Consider the following 16,167-nt stretch of genomic DNA (forward strand, 5'->3'; position numbering starts at 1 on the left):
TTGAGCCAACATTGTGAAAAATAAAATTTGTTTATTACATTGGAGTCAATTTACATCTATTATTTTTAAAAGACATAAGAAAGGGAAGTTGTGAAGATTTGTAAAAATATTTTAAAATTTGACAAGAAATTTTTATGAAAATTTACAAAAGATACATAATATTATTTATTCTATCTATTTTATAACATGCAATATGATTCTAGCTCTATTAAATTAGGTTGCTCAATTTCAACTTTCTAACATAATTTAGAATGAAAACTAAACTTTAACAGTAGACTATGGGATGATCTTGTATATGTAAGTTTAATATTTAATTAATAATGAAGGGACTATTTATGAAAAACTATAGCTCCAACAAACATATTACAGAAATTTGATACAATTAATTAATTATCTGACATGCATCTCTCACATGAGATGAGTTTATTCATTAATCAATACACAATAATAGTTATAAGAATCTTGACAATACAATTCATTGCATGTCATCAGGAGATAAGGCCAGACCGGAAGGAAACCCCAGTGGAAGGCAGCCAAGAGTTTCCAGAGATGAGTTGTGCCAAGGTGAATTTGCTGGCCTCTGCGGTAGTTGAAATGATATGATACCCGGGCCACTGCACTCTCTTTGCAGTTCCTGCGCCTGGCCCATTGTTCATATATTCTCCATAATACACACTCGTTCTAGAAGAAGTTCCCGACCAATCGGCCCAACCAGCGGGATCAATGCTGGCATCTAGATAAGACTGCATGAACACCGTGCGAGAGTATTGTTTCCAGGGTCTTCCCAAATAAGTGCGCATCGAACCCGTGACCTTGCACTCGTCGATCGAGAAGCCCGTGTTTTGGCTGGGGTCGGTTCTTCCCTGTGCCGTTATATAGTTGGCACTCCCACCGCCACGCTGACGAGAGATAATATTGCAGCTCTGAAACACTGCAGCTGCGTTGCCGAATATGAAGTTGACACTGCCGTAGATATCACATTCTCTGTAAAACTGGCGTAGAGCGTGTCTTGGTAGCTCTTCAAGCTGCAACGATAATAGACTGATTGATCGGAAGCCGCTCGGAGTGCAATGGCCTGGCCTTCATTTTCTCCTGCCGTGTTCTCGAATCCTATGTCTCGTGCAATGAATCCTTTACCAGTCACAGCTACAGCCAAGAATGGAGATACAATACGATCAAAATCTCTATAATCCGTACATTTAATTGGAAATAGGTTTCTTAGAAATTAAGCATAGAAATGCTTTATTTTATGTCATACTAATTCATTAAAGCAATTTCCATTTATTTAAATGGTTTTGCATAATTTACTTGTTTATTTGATTCATTTCAACTTTTTACTATAAGGTCTAATATTAATCTGTTTATTAAGACTTTTGATCTATTCATTACTTCCAATTTCATGATTTGATTGGTTTGTGGGGTTCGTTTAGGCCCCGTTTGGTTACGGGAATACCGGGCAAGGAATAGGGTTTTCAGTGCCAAAATCGGGTTATGGAAGAAAATGGTGGCGTTTGGTTCATCAAACGCATAACCCGGTTTCGGGTTTCGTCTGCCAATTTCGCTCAAAAATTGGAAGAAATTTCTTCCAAGAAATAGGTGGAAGTTGAAATGAAAACCACGTTTTGGGTTTTTATGAATGCATTTGAATAAATCGTCGGGTCCGCCGAATCCGCCTTAGGTTTTTGGAAGAACAAATTGGGTTTTTTGGAAGACGACGGTTGTATTGTTTTCGTGCTCTGTTGTGCAAAGGCGAGGGTTTTTGGTTTGCTACATTTGTTGGGCTTGTGGGTTTTCTGTGGCCGTGGTTTGCGAGGGTTTCTGGTTTGTGGGTTTTCTGTGGCCGTGGTTTCCTGTGGCTGTGGCGTGTGGCCATGGCATTTTCTGCGATTTCTCTTCTCCACTTTGAATAGCGGCGGCGGTAAACGGTTCTCCTCTCACACCCACCTTTGCATACTATATTTTTTTAAGTTTTTTTGGTTCATTCAAACGTAACTGTTTGTTTCAAATCTGTTTTTAAAATAGTCAATATGTGCTCACTAATAAATTCGAGTATAGTGTTGTGAGAGATCAATACCAGTGAAATGAAAAATTAAACTTTGCAACAGTTTCTAGCTGTTTGTTTTAAATCTGTTTAGCAAAATAGTCAATATGTGCTCACTAATAAATTCCAGTATAGTGCTGTGAGAGATCAATACCAGTGAAATGAACAACCAAACTTTGTAACAATTTCTTGCCAGTAATGAGTTCTAGTATGTTGTTGTGAGAGATGAATGAAATACCATTAAATAGAGCCAAGCCATAAACTTGTGCTCACTAATAAATTCCAGTATAGTGCTGTGAGAGATCAATACCAGTGAAATGAATAACTAAACTTTCTAACTGTTTCTTGCCAGTAATGAGTTCTAGTATACTGCTGTGAGAGATGAATGCAATACCATTAAATAGAGTCAAGTCATAAACTATGTATGAATCAACTATGTATAGATCAATGTCAATCATGGCTTTTATCTATACATAATCAATATGTGCTCAATATGTGCTTAATAATGAATTCTAGTGTGTGCTCATGTGATTACCTATATATATCATAGTGCCAATCAAGCAAAACATGGCAATCATGGCTTTTATCTATACATAGTTGACCTATACGTAGTTTATCATGGTTCAAATCTGTTTAGCAAAACAGTCCAATATATGCTGTAACAGTTTGTTTAGAATCTGTTTGACAAAATAGTCAATATATGCTCACTAATGACTTTCAGTATAGTGTTGTGAGAGATCAATACTAGTGAAATGAACAACTAAACTTTGTAACAGTTTCTTGCCAGTAATGAGTTCTAGTGTACTGCTGTGAGAGATGAATGCAATACCATTAAATAGAGCCAAATCATAAACTATGTATAGATCAATGGCAATCATGGCTTTTATCTATACATAATCAATATGTGCTCAATATGTGCTCAATAATGAATTTCAGTATGTGATCATGTGATTACATGTATATATTATAGTGCCAATCATAATAGCAAAACATGGCAATCATGCTTTTATCTATACATAGTTGACCTATACATAGTTTATCATGGTTCAAATCTGTTTAGCAAAATAGTCCAATGAGTTCCAGTATAGTGATGTGAGAGATCAATGCAATACCATTAATCAAAGTGAATCATGCCAATGAAATGAACAACTAAACTATGGATATATCAAGTATGTATTGATCCATGCAAAATCATTCAACATACTTATGAGGTCATAAACTATGTATAGATAAAAGCCATGATTTCAAACTATGTATAGATCAATGCAGAAAGAAACTCTATTCCTATTGCCAACTATGCTACTTTTCATCTTCTAAAAGACGAGCCTCAGTTTCAGCGGACCCGACGATTTATTAAAACACATTCATAAAAGCCCAAATTCAAGTTATAGTTTGTACATGTGTATGTGTACATACATACATGTGTCTGTACATTTATACATGTGTGTACATGCATACATACATGTGTGTGCACATACATATATACATACATGTGTGTATACATATAGACAAATGGAATCAATATTATGCTTTCATTGGTATAGATAGATTACATGGATTATAATGACACATTGTAATTTGTTCTTTATGGGCTTATGATCCTCGATAGTTGGTACTCCTTGTTGTATTTGAATAAATAATTGACTTCTTAATGCAATGAGGCTAGCAAATAATCATGTTGTATCTCGATAGGTGATAGTTGATATTTCATAACTGATAGTGTTTAAATTGTCCACATTTCAGGTCACTGATGGATCCTATGGAGAGTATAGAGGTCCAAGGAAGCATAGTTAGGAAGACCACATACACCCGCATTCTCACAATTCTTTTTTCTTTTGTTGGCATAGCCAAAGTACTGGTAGCCCGAGAAGGTAGTCAAATGGGTAAACGAATAAGAAAAGGAAATTTCTTTTGTAGAGACATTATTCATTTGAATGAGGTGGATTGTCATGATCAGATTCGGATGAGTAGGGCAGCCTTCTTTTCTCTAGCTCGTATTCTGAGGCTGAAAGGAAGCTTGAGAGATACGATCCACTTGAAGTTAGAGGAACAACTAGTGATGTTCCTCCACACCCTTGGGCACAATCTAAGTAACCGCAAGATTGCCCATAACATTGGGCACTCAGGAGAGACAGTCAGTCAGTACTTCCACAAGGTTTTGATGGCTATCTTAGCCCTTCACAGAGATTACTTCATACCACCTAGTCCAGGCACTCCTCCTGAAATTAGTGGGAAGGGTCGTTTTGAACCATTCTTCAAGGTAAATCACACGTTATTACAAGTTTATTGTCTAGAATGTTGTCCTTATCTTATTATTACTTGAGCATACATTTGATCAGTGTATCATATCCCACAGGATTGCATTGGAGCCATCGACGGTACCCATATTCCAGTGCGAGTTGATGTCGACATATAGGGTAAATATCGTGATAGAAAAGGGAACCTATCGCAAAATGTTATGGGTGTCTGCTCCTTTGATTGTAAGTTTCAGTATTGCCTTGCTGGTTGGGAAGGCTCTACTGCAGATAGTCGTGTTCTAGCCTCAGCTCTATCCAGATCAGATCCACTTGTACGTCCCCCTAGTAAGCCAAATCACATTTTAATATACTCAAGGTTATGCTAAATGGTTCAAGTATTTACAATATACTTTCTTTATATAGGAAAATATTATCTCGTAGATGTTGGATATCCAAATGCACCTGGATTTCTTGCTCCTTATCGGTGTACACACTACCACTTGAAAGAGTGGTCAAGAGAAAACCCAATAAACTCTGCACATGAGTTGTTCAACCATCGACACTCCTCTCTTAGAAATGCAGTAGAACGTACATTTGGTATTCTGAAGCAGCGTTTTCCAATCTTAAGACATGCAACATATTATGATATCATGACACAATCCTATATTGTTTTAGCATGTTGCATACTTCACAATTTCATTACGATAGAGGATGGCCTTCCATCGGAAGAAGCTATTGAAGAGGAAGATGATCGTGATGGGATAGAGGTGCCACTACTTGAGACATATGGGTTGTCTCAGAAGGATAGAAATGAGTGGGCCCAATTTCGAGAAGATATAGATAATAGGATGTGGAAAGATTATAGATCTCGAGAATAAATGATTTATTAGAAGGCAATGTGCTTTATATGATTAAATTGATGTATGCATATACAATGATGGTGTTTGATTTCGTTATTCTGATATCAGTCTTTGCTACATTCTAATTAAATAAAAAGAACATTAACTTTCAATTTCACACCTACATTATGTACAAAAATTGTTGATCATATCTGCAATACACAATTCAACTTGAAATATAGATTACATTGATTTAAATGCAAGAAAGCACAATTATTATACATCTTTGCATTGAGAAAGTACAATAACATGCTTCATAATGGGGCTCATGACTATTTACTTGCCATTGATATCACCATTTTGTTTTACTGGTAGTTTTTTTGATGTTGATGTGTTATCATCAATTATTGCTTAAAATGTGTATCATCTTCAGTTAAATTCTTTCAAGTTTATTAAATGTTAGCCTCATTGCATTAGGATGTATTAAAAAATGATATTTAAAGTTTATCATCTTCAATTTTAAATGAAATACAGCAAGGAGTACCAAATGATGAAGATCATAAGCCCACTAGTAAGAAGAGAACAACGAATTCGTTGAAAATCCTATTTTTCTGATGTTACTGCTTGTTGCATTCCATTTAAATTTAAAGAGCAATAACTTTCAATTTCAGTCGTATGATTACTTTAAATCGTAATACGTTTACCTATTCAATATGTTAGCCTTGTTCCATTATGACGTATTACAAATTGATAGTTAAAGATTTTCTATTTCAAATTTAAATGAAATACAGGAAGGAGTACACAATGGCATATACCGAGCTCATGATGAGCATGGACGGATCTGATCATGTGAAACAGATGTGTTCTCCCATTACTTTGAGTGATATAGATGGATCCCTCGCTGTGAGCAACAAATCTTCTTCTTCAAAGAAGAAAATGTGGACAAAATCGATGGAATGCAAGTTTTTAGACTTGCTCCTTGAACAAGTCCATCTCGGACGAAAAGGTGAAGGTGGGTTTAAAAAAGAGGCGTGGACTGCGACAGAGAGGACATTCAATGCAGCAATGAACTCGAATCTGTCACGAGATCATTTTAAGAATAAGCTAAAAACATGGAAAGTAGGATATAAAGTAATGAAGGACTTGAAAAATATAAGTGGGTTAGCTTGGAATGAGGAAACTCAAACTGTGGATGCCAAGGATTCAGTGTGGGATGACCTTTTGAAGGTAGGATCATCTTTGTACTCTTTTCATTGAAGAAATTTTTTCTTCTTATTTTAATAATGAAAACTTACAACCTAATCCATCTATTAATGCTTATATGTATAGGAGAGAATTCAAAAATACAAAAATGTATAAGAGGTCACCTTTCTAATATTTCAATGAGTTGGCTGTAATTGTCAGTAATGACATTGCTGAAGGGTTCGCATCTACAACACCCCTTGATGCTGAAGAAGGGCACCCTATGAACGATGCATTTAATGTGCTTGATGAGGATGATACCAATTGTGGCACACCTCTTGACAGCCAACTAGATATTGATGAAGAGTTATATCATTCCAATCAGTCGAGTGCAAGTGCTAGAGGAACTCCTCCACCATCATCATCAAGGAGGGGAAAGAGGAAGAAGACATCTTTGGCTGCATCATTGGATGTGATATGCGAAACTATGAAGGAACTAAAAGATGGCCTCATTAAGCCTCAGATTGTAAAAGTGGATAAATCTGAAGATGATAATATTTTGATTGCTGCATATACTGCTCTCAAAGCTGTCCTTGAACTGAGTCGAGCAATTTTCGTGAAAGCACATGATACCTTCGTGCTTCAACGTGAAAGAGCCAAAGGGTTCTTGATGATGGATGAGGTGGAGAGAGTTGAGTGGATTGCAATGACATTTGGTACCATTTAGCTATTTCAGCTACTGACTGGATTGCAATGACTTATGTTGCATGATTACTCTATTCAATGGTTTTGCATTAATCTCTAATAGCACTAAACTAAAACTATATTAATCTCACATCACTATATTGGAACTCATTATTGAGCACATTTTGACTATTTAATTAGTGATCTCTCACAGCACTATACTGGAAGTCATTAGTGAGCATATATTTACTATTTTGTTAAACAGATTCTAAACAAATTGTTACAGCATGTATTGGACTGTTTTGCTAAACAGATTTGAACCATGATAAATTATGTATAGATAAAACCCATGATTGTCATTGATCTTCCATGTATCCATACATAGTTTATGTGTTGGCTGTGTTTAATGGTATTGCATTGATTTGTACATAGTTTATGATGTCATAAGTATGTTGAATGATTTTGCATGGATCTATACATACTTGATATATCCATAGTTTAGTTGTTCATTTCATTGGCATGATTCACTTTGATTAATGGTATTGCATTGATCTCTCACAACACTATACTGGAACTCATTAGTGAGCATATATTTACTATTTTGTTAAACAAATTCTAAACAAACTGTTACAGCATGTATTGGACTGTTTTGCTAAACAGATTTGACCCATGATAAATTATGTATATGTCAACTATGTATAGATAAAAGCCATGATTGTCATTGATCTTCCATGTATCCATACATAGTTTATGAGTTGGCTGCATTTAATGGTATTGCATTGATTTGTACATAGTTTATGACATCATAAGTATGTTGAGTGATTTTGCATGGATCTATACATACTTGATATATCCATAGTTTAGTTGTTCATTTCATTGGCATGATTCACTTTGATTAATGGTATTGCATTGATCTCTCACAATACTATACTGGGAGTCATTAGTGAGCATATATTTACTATTTTGTTAAATAGATTCTAAACAAACTGTTACAACATGTATTGGATTGTTTTGCTAAACAGATTTGAACCATGATAAACTATGTATATGTCAACTATGTATAGATAAAAGCCATGATTGCCATTGATCTTCCATGTATCCATACATAGTTTATGAGTTGATTGCGTTTAATGGTATTGCATTGATCTGTACATAGTTTATGACATCATAAGTATGTTGAATGATTTTACATGGATCTATACATACTTGATATATCCATAGTTTAGTTGTTCATTTCATTGGCATGATTCACTTTGATTAATGGTATTGCATTGATCTCTCACAGCACTATACTGGAAGTCATTAGTGAGCATATATTTACTATTTTGTTAAACAGATTCTAAACAAACTGTTACATCATATATTGGACTGTTTTGCTAAACAGATTTGAACCATGATAAACTATGTATAGGTCAACTATGTATAGATAAAAGCATAATTGCCATGTTTTGCTATTATGATTGGCATTATGATATATACAAGTAATCACATGAGCACATACTGGAATTCATTATTGAGTACATATTGACTATTTTGCTAAATAGATTTAACACAAACAGCCAGACACTGTTACAAAGTTTAGTTGTTCATTTCACTAGTATTGATCTCTCATAGCACCATACTAGAATTTATTAGTGAGCACATATTGAATATTTTGCTAAATAGATTTGAAACAAATAGTTACCACATCTATTGACTATGCTAAGCAAATAGCAGATAGAAATAGAACCATGATAAACTATGTATAGGTCAGCTATGTATAGATAAAAGCTAGTGATATACTTGTAAATTTCATTATTGAGCACATATTGAGCACATATTGATTATGTCTAGATAAAAGCCATGATTGCCATTGATCTATACATAGCTTATGAATTGGCTCTATTTATATGGTATTGCATTCATCTCTCACAGCACTATACTAGAACTCATTACTGGCAAGAAACTATTACAAAGTTTAGTTGTCCATTTCAGTGGTATTGATCTGTCACAGCACTATATTGGAATTCATTAGTGAGCACATATTGACTATTTTGCTAAACAGATTTGAAACAAACAGTATGTATGTACACACATGTATGTATGTACGTATGTATGTATGTATTATGTGCATATGTATGTACACACATGTATGTACGCATGTATACATACTTGATCTATGCATTGCATTGATCTCTCACAACACTATACTGGAACTCATTACTGAGCACATTTTTACTATTTTGCTAAGCATGTATGTATATATATGCGTATGTATGTATGTACACACATGTATGTACGTATGCATGTATGTATGTGCATATGTATGTACACACATGTATGTACGTATGTATGTATGTATGTGCATATGTATGTACACACATGTATGTACGTATGTATACAAACTTGATCTATGCATAGTTTAGTCATCCATTTTATTGACATGATTGGCATTGGTCAATACCCAGGATAGTTGTTCATTTCATTGGCATTCGCACGATTGGCGTGTGAAGTCATTCTAGATGGTTAATTAGCTTTGTGTAATGGTATTGCATTGATCTGTCACAACACTATATTGGAAATCATTACTGAGCACTTTTTTTCTATTTTGCTAAGCATGTATGTATGTGTGTATGTATGTGCGTATGTATGTATGTATGTGCTTATGTATGTACATGTGTATGTATGTATGTATGTGCGTATATATGTATGTCTGTGCATATGTATGTTCACGCATGTATGTACGTATGTATACATACTTGATATATGCATAGTTTAGTCATTCATTTCATTGACATGATTGGCATTGGTCAGTACATAGTTTAGTTGTTCATTTCATTGGCATTCACATGATTGGCATGTGAAATAATTCCGGAGGGTTAGTTGGCTTTGTTTAATGGTATTGCATTGATCTCTCATAACACGTATTTTATGATCCCGTAAACGTTTGGTATAGTTATTCATTGCATTGTTAATTAGAGTTATATTTGAACCATACATACGTGGAATACACAAGGAGTGGCAAATGATGAATGCTCAATTGTAGAACTTGAAAGCATATAGAAATGTGATTTGCTAGATGATTGTATAGTTCATGATTCTGTCCTATGTTATATCTATAGTCCTAATTTTCTTGCATATGTTTTTATTTTTTTGTCTTTTTGTCCCTATTTGATTTCCTATGTATGTTCTCGTTGACAAGATTATCAAAAGTATTGAGGATTTTTGGTAGATGATTGTACAGTCATGATTATGTCCCATGTTATATGTATATTCTTAATTTACTTGGATATTTTTTTAATTTCTTATTTTTTTTTCCACAGTTTGGTTTCCTATGTATGTGCTTCTTGACAAGATTGTCAATGGTATTGATAAAGTGTCTTTCTCTTGTATTTTTTTATTGCTCTTGATTTGCTAATATTGCAAGACCACAGATGCTGATAAAAAATGAGCTATCTGATGATTGTTTACTGTGTTTGTAAACGATCAATATTTCTGATGCCACTCCTTGGTGTATTCCATTAAAAAAAAAATCAGGTTTTAATTTTTCAACCATGTTTAGTTCATATATGCAGGATTGACCATCTAACAACACAAATAGTAATGGGAAGATTGAGCAGCATGAGAGGGTTGCCGGCGAATGTGGGGCATAAGGGCATACATCGTGGATTTCTCAGTGTTTTCGTATGTAACGGTGTGTCGTCGAATGTGGGGCATAAAGGCATACATCGTGGATTTCTCAGTGTTTTTGTGTTTAACGGTGTGTTTTCACACCACCATCAAATCATGGATATTGTTCTATCAAGTTAGCAAGTTTTCATATTGTAGTAATTATGTGAAATTCATTATTAGAATTTCATGATGTTAAAATATGATTTATCTGATTAATGATTTTCATGATCTTTTTTTTTAAATTGCATGTAAAATCTATGTTGCCAAAATTTCACATTTTTTAAGAGCAATTATTAACAAAGCATCATTTTTCTTGTTAAAGTTATCATCAAATGTTTAATGTATGTAAATGTAAAATGGTATATTTTTTCCTATATAATATTTCACGTAAAATTTAGTTGCATATTTTGTTGAATAATTAACTAACTTAATAAATTTATTAAAAGGGAGAGATACATAGAGGGGCAGAGAGTGCGGGATAAGAAGGGGGGACGGAGGGACAGAGGGAGAGAGTGGGAGAGAGAGAGAGGAGCTTGTGTGTTCCTGCATCTGTAGAAAGGTGTTTGTTGATGTGTGTTTTATGACTCACCAAACAGTAGAACAAAATACTGAAATATCTTATCCTCTCTTGAATATATATCTGTCTATGACCTCATCAAGATCTTCAAATGTCTCCTCCCCAATTGAAATTATTTTCCAAGTCGAAGATAGCTAGCAAAATCCTTTTGGTCTTTTCCTCCCTCCACAATATCCTTGTGTGCATAAACTCCATTGAAAATGTTCAGTGTTAGAATTAAGTGAGTAGGCCCTTTCAAGCATGGACGGATAATACTCTCCCCTAGCTCTTTATCTGTTAGGAACTTAATGGTTTCATTCTCTTGTTCACTTCGTGAAATGGAATCCTTTTCCGCAAAATATGGATCCTTAACCTCCTTATCCTTATCTTATGCACCTTGATAGTTATCATTCTTTAGTGAACTCTCTTTGCAAGTTAACTCAAGTAGGTACTTCACTTTTGTCATAGTTTTCACCCAACAGGTAAGGATGCTGCCTTCTGCAATTTTTTCTAAAGGATCTATATCTAGATCATCAGAAAGCTCCTCTTTCAATATTATTCATGTCAAGCTTGATTCCAGATCACAAATTATACGATGATTTTGGACTCTGCGGGGAAAATTTTTTCCATTAACAGGGTCTCTTCATTTTCTCCAGTCAGCAGATAAAATTCCTCATCCTGGGATGGCTCTTTATATGGCGATCTCAAATCCTGAAATCCATGTAACAATTCACTCTTTATGTCAGCAAGGGTTTCCTGCTTTTTATTGGATGTCCATTGCTCCACACTTCTAGCATATTCATCAATATCAAGAGCATTTAACAGATCAGGATATTTTTGACATGCTCAACAACCATTTCTTGTGTTTCCTCATCCATATCATCTATATCATGTCCAGCTTCTTCACAATATATGTCCTTAGCCATTTTCTTGGCAAATTCATATGACTTTGGATGAATTCTAGTATCATCCAATGGATCCATAACATGGTTATTGGATGCTGCTTGTCCATTCCCTCTAACCCTTAAAAAAACCAATAGCATTTATAAAGACAAGTGGCTTCATAGCCTCTACAGTTGGTTGTTGTAACTATTACCTGCTCAATAGCTTCATACTTTTCATCTGGAGTAAGGAAATGTTCCAGTGAATGAAGCTTCAATGATAATATTTCTTTGCCAAGACTATATAATGTTGCAACCATGGCCAATGGATTCTGAAGATACCGACCAAGAGCCACAACACGCCTCACAATCCCTCTCTGTGTCGGCAACTAGTCTTAAGAGATGCGAGAATTCTCATATAGTGTAGGCAATAATTCATCTGCATAAACAACATTTATTGTGTCCAATCCTTCTGCCAAATCACGTGGATGAACACAAACATAGGGAGGGATAGAGAGAGGACACAAACACACATATTTAGCGGCTAAGTCACAAGGTTCAAGTTTCAATTCGAGTTCAACAATTATGAAGTTCGGATGAACTTGACAATAAATTCAATTCGACGATAAATTTGTCTTACACAATTTTTCAAAAATATATAATATATATGATCACAATTTCCAACAATGGGACAAAAAATAACTTCGTACAAATGATTGCATGTATGATTATTTTTTACTTTTCTTTGCTAATAAATAGAATTAAAATAAAAAATAATAATCATTTTATTTATTATTGACTAACAAAATAAAACTGTGAATATTCAAGAATAAAAAATAATAATAATGTAGTCTAATTATAAATAAATTAAATCATAAATATTAATACTTTACTCATTCTAATCCTTGTGTTTCACTAATTAAATAAGATTAAAAAAATTTACATCAAATTCCAATTCCAATTAGAAAATGAACAACCAAACGCAACAAAAAGATATTCCTAGTCATATTCTGTTCCAATTCCAATTTTTAAATTGGCAACCAAACGCAGAATATGGATTTGAAAATTCATCTTCCGTGTCAACCAAACGGTCCAACTATCTTCCTAAAATACATAACCAGGTTTTCGAAAACTTGGTTATCAGATAACCTGGTTATGAGAAAAATTCATCTTCCCCAACCAAACGGGGCCTTAAGATAATATTAATATTTTCAGCAATGTGTATTACTAACATGATCTTACATGATTTGACTTTTTTATGTTGTTCATTTTATGTTACCTCTATATCTATATATTAATATAATTTATATTGTTTTTTTAAAATATTGAGATTTAAATTATACTAATCTTTTTTATTTGGGATCTATTAACAATATGATTTTATAGAGTTTAACATTTTAAGTTAGTTATTTGAAGTTACACTCTAAGATCTATTTTTTAATATAATTTGACTAATTTTGGTCCATTTGAAATAGTCTAATCTTGATTTCATATGAGATCCACTTTTAATATGATTTCACATGATTTGACTTGCTTAGTGTTTCATTTGAAATCATAGTTTTGGATTTATTGATTAATACGATTCCTCGTGATTTGAAAATCTCATTTTTTCAAGTAAAAGACACTCATGTGAAATCATACAAAATAGATGGGGTATAGTTGGAAATGTGTGTAGAAAGCTATTGGGGGTCCATCTATTACTCACATTAACAAGTGGATCCTACATGAAAATGTTATTTTGACATTAAATGAGCCAATTGAAATAGTCAAAACCCACTCATGTGAAAATCCAAATAGAATGACTTTTAATAGGCAATCTTTTTTTGAGCTTACAAATGAATTATACTAATATGAGACTATTGCTACTTTATACAAGAGACACATGAAAATTTAAAAAAAGATTCAATTAAAATTCATGATAGTGTGTGATTTATTTTTTGGTCTATACCATACAAGAAACACCCAACTATACTACAAACAAGATACAAATATCTACCCACATAATTGTTAGTTATGTGTTAAACCAAACCAAATTAATGTATAATGGTAATCACATACGTAAAAGAGATATCTCATTTGAAAAGATAATTCACCTAAAATAATAAAAGACTTCACTACCTATTAGAAACAATATAGTGAAAGAGATTTTTTTGAAATATTCAAAATGACTCCTATTAAAATGGAAATGGAATGCATATATATTTTTGAACTTATAAGATTCATAATTGTATGATCTATTTTTTAGTCTATAAATGACTTGGTATTGTAAGATATTTCATTAAAAAAAACACCTTAACTGCAAAACACACATATCCACTTACTTATGACCTGCTCAGCTCTTAAACCTAGTTAATCTCTAAAGGGTCTGTTTGGTTGCTGGAATAGGAATAGAAAAGTTGGAATACATTTTCTATTTTTGGTTTGGTTTGTCACTTGGAATAGGGAATAGGAATACTTATTCCCATTTTGCCTCTAAAATGAGCTTATACCCATTCCAAAAAATAGATGTTATTAGAATAGTCATTCCTATTCCCAATATTACATGCCTATTCTCCATTCTTATGCTCGCGGCCAAACGAGCCCTAAGGGAAATAGGAATAGCTATTCTAGAATACTTATTTTGGAATAGAAAATGGGGCTATGTTCTCTGTTTGGTTCAGCCAATATTTGATGGAAGATTTGTAAACTCCAAAATTTATGTTTTCTAAAATAAATAAAGCTGGAATAGGAATATGTATTCCAATAACACCTATTTGAGTAGAATTGCAAAACCTCATTTTTGAACCAAAATTAGAATACATATTCCTATTTAATTTCGTATTCCAATTCTAAAAATAACAAAAGATTTCAGTATCTCTGTTAGAAACGATATGTTGAAAGAGGGAGCCTACATCATCTTATATAATGACTAGTGAGAATAGATAGGCGGTAGATAGTGTACCGAAAGTTGGAATGGACTTGAGGGACGCTCCACACTTGCTGCCACTGACGACGGTAACGTCCTTCCCATCCCCAACAAGCACTATGTTATCCTTCGTCACAACAACGCGTTCAGTATAAACACCCGCTTTCACATGGATCACATATCGCGAATTGCTTTTACTAGGAGCAGCTTCCACCGCTTCCGTCACCGTCCTGTAATTCCCACTCCCGTCCTTCGCCACCACCGCATTCGCCGCCGGAGAACTCTGAAGAAGCCGCCTGTCGCCTGGGGAAACCCAGCTCGGAAAACCGTCGTTGACGGGAAACAGTGGCTCGGATAGACGGCGGCGATGATTAATGGATCCCACGGGAACACGAACCGAAAGAGGAATGGAGTTGACAATGGCAAGAGAAATGCTGAGCAGTTTGGCAACACGTGTGTGGAGTTGTGGAAATGGCGGCTTGCATGTCTCCACATCGGTGAGCGTAGCGCTGAGCCACGTCTTCACGTCGTCCGCATGCTCTCCCTTCAACTCATCCCCCGCCACCTTTTTCACTAATTCCAACAACCCGTTCACATGGCGAAGCGAAGATTGAAAAAGTGTACCACAATCTTCAATAATCACATCATGCTTTTGGCTGCTCATCTCCATGGCCACGGCCATCATGGACAGCTTTTGGAGCTCATGAAAGCTCGCCTCCAGGGAAACCATGGCCATATCGGCAGGGAAACCATGGCCATATCGGCCTTAATGGTCAATGAATTGTTAATTTTGTTAGCTTTGGACAGCTGTTTGTCTATTTGCTATTATTTAGCAAGTAATTGTTTTGCTAACTAATTGGTTAGATTAGAAACAAATATTTGTTAATTAATTGACAACTTTTGGAAACAACTAGAAATCGACTTGGTTAGGGTTGTTAAATTGTTTTAATTTCAACTGTCGATTGTAAATCAATCTCGGCCGTTGGTTTACCAACAGGACTAGTATAAAAAGAAGTAAGGGTGGCATTTGGAGAACATGAAGTTTGGAGAAACGTTTGCAGTGTTAGCAAGGGCGCAATGTTAGCGTGGGAATAGCAGTAGGGAATATCAACGGGAGAAATTAGGAGGTTGTCGGAATTTTGCCAGTAAGAGGCAAAGAATTTTGTATCTCTTGATTTGTTGAAGTTTAAT

General features: G+C 34.5%; 1 pseudogene across 1 annotated transcript; it reads right to left on the bottom strand.

Annotated features, from left to right (window-relative positions):
• Positions 1-488: 488 nt before the first annotated feature.
• LOC149576121 (pectinesterase 2-like) lies at positions 489-15,712 on the bottom strand (annotated as a pseudogene). The gene is made up of 2 exons (XR_016355094.1): positions 15,013-15,712; positions 489-1,146 (listed from the first exon to the last, which is right to left on the bottom strand). The product of XR_016355094.1 is annotated as a pectinesterase 2-like (transcript).
• Between the last annotated feature and the right edge of the window lie 455 nt (positions 15,713-16,167).

The sequence above is a fragment of the Cupressus sempervirens genome, chromosome 1, assembly GCF_028749045.1.
Source record: "Cupressus sempervirens isolate cs-2001-9-10 chromosome 1, ASM2874904v1, whole genome shotgun sequence".
In the NCBI taxonomy this organism is placed as follows: domain Eukaryota; kingdom Viridiplantae; phylum Streptophyta; class Pinopsida; order Cupressales; family Cupressaceae; genus Cupressus; species Cupressus sempervirens.